The sequence below is a fragment of the Fukomys damarensis genome, unplaced genomic scaffold (genome assembly GCF_012274545.1).
Source record: "Fukomys damarensis isolate Sample0158 unplaced genomic scaffold, DMR_v1.0_HiC HiC_scaffold_20, whole genome shotgun sequence".
Lineage (NCBI taxonomy): Eukaryota > Metazoa > Chordata > Mammalia > Rodentia > Bathyergidae > Fukomys > Fukomys damarensis.
The window spans coordinates 19,963,198-19,965,311 of NW_022900932.1; positions in this window are offsets into that span (position 1 = coordinate 19,963,198).

The following is a 2,114-nucleotide window of genomic DNA, read 5'->3' on the forward strand; positions in this document are numbered from 1 at the left end:
GCGGGACCGGGAGCAAGGCGCGTGCGGCCGGGATCGGAAGTGCCACGCGGAGCCGAGCGGGGGCTCTTTGCAGGCGGCAATCATCCCTTCAGACGCCCAGTCGCTGGGGCTCTCCGGAGGAAAGGCCTGATCCGCTTTCCAAGGCTGTCCGGTCCCTCTCTTGGCCACAGGGCCAGCTCTCTGTTACCGGTTCAGAGCTGGCGCCAAGGGAGAGTCCCACTGCATTGGAGGTTGGCGAGCCCCCGGGAGGAGGAATCTTCCTCTTCCTCTCCTAGTGGTCTTGATGCCCCACTAACCACTGGCTGCTTGGATCTACCCGTTTTGTAGACTGCAGCTCCCTGACCCTCAGTGTACCAGCTGCACCTGGCACACTGGCTGACCAGTTCCCTGGCCAAGAGTAGTTCTAGCATGGAAAGGACGGGGCCCCCAGCTCTGCAGACACCCAGCCTTGATTGACAGCCTAGCCCCAGCCTCAGTTTCCTCCTCTGAGACGTGAGTGTTGACTGTAGAACATAATGTGTGCAAATAAATGACAAGTGCCCTCCATGTCCGCCTCTAGCACCAGTAGCCCCTGCTGTGGCCCACGCTGAAGAAGACTGAGTCAGGGAGAGAGTGGATACCTGATGCTGAGAACAGTTCAGTGCTCAGGTCCAATAGCCCAGTAGAAAACCCTTGCTCTGGCTCTACTCTGTAAATGTGTGCCTAATAATTTACAAAAAGAAATGAAAGGGGGAAAAAAAATACTTCGAGCAATCCAAAGGTGGAAATTGAAGAAATAAAAGGTTTCTCTGAATAATCGACTTTCAAATGACACTGAGGTTTTGAAGGGCTTATTCATTTGTGCAGCAGATAAACAACATCAGAGTGTCCAGTTATTTGGAAATGACACCACCAAACTGATCTATATTAAATTCAGGAAGAATAGAGTTCCTCTTTCTCCTCTTCCTGGTCCCATAAGGCCCATAAAGTCAAGACCCAGATGGGTTTGGGGGGAGGTATTTAGAGAAAGCCTGAGAGTTGACCAGCTAAAAGGTTCTGCTCTGGCCCTCTGCAAACGCTGGCTCCTTTTCATGGTCTCAGTTTTTCTAGCTGCAGAGCCGGAGCTCTGTGGGAACAGAAGAGAAATGTAGCATAAGGAGTGCTCACTTTCTCCCTTCTGTGAGGCCATATCAGAGAAAACTCGGGGCCCCAGCCGCCCCACCCACCTGCTTCTTCCTCCCTTATGCAGGGTAACTCAAGGGGGATGGACCACAGCTGGGACCCCCAGTGCTAACTCCTGAGCCAGCCTTGGCAAATAGAAAGCAAAACCTCACCACGCTTCTCTGCCCCCACCCCCTTCCCTGGGGCCACAATAGCTGCTTTTGTTGGCAAGTATTATGTGTCCAAGCTCTTTTCCACTGAGGAAGCCTTTGTTAGGAAGAGGGGACATAGAGGCATAGCTTAGAGTCTGGCCAGAATGTGGGGAAATGGCCGGGTGGCTCCATTCCTGGAAATGAACAGAGCCAAAGCAAAGAAAGCCACCAGCATCAGCTGGGGACCCTCCTAGTAAGGCTTGCCTTGGGACTTGGGTGTTTCTCTGGCTGGTGGTCTCCCAGCATTTATACAACCTTCAGTTCCAAGTCCAAGGGCCTGGGGAGGGGGATATGAGATGTTGGTGATTGGTGGAGCCAGTGACCAATCAGAGGACACAGCTTGTGAAGAGGAAGCCTGAAGGCTAGGTGAGAGGAACAGAGAAGTGTCCCTGGGTGAATGAGCAGGGTCACTGGGGAGGGGGAGGGGATTCCCAGGAGGAGGGCCCCAGAGGAAGGTGCTGTGGAAGATGTGGTCCATGCCAAGCTGCCACAGGAAGGAGGATCCTGGCTGGGAGTGGCCAGCCCACCCTGAGTGCGCATCCCAGGCAGGAGAGAGCAGCTAGAACCCAGGGAAGCCAGGAAGGCGAAGGCGGAGGTGTGTGGCACCAGGATTGCTGCACCAAGCGTGAGGAAGATGGGCTGACAGGCTGTGGGCTGGGCAGGCCCCGGACCTCACTCGGAGGAGGAAGGCAGTCCCAGCACCCTGCTTGCGCTCCTCCGAACACAGACAAAGCCCTAGGGATTTGGAGATACAGGAACTCT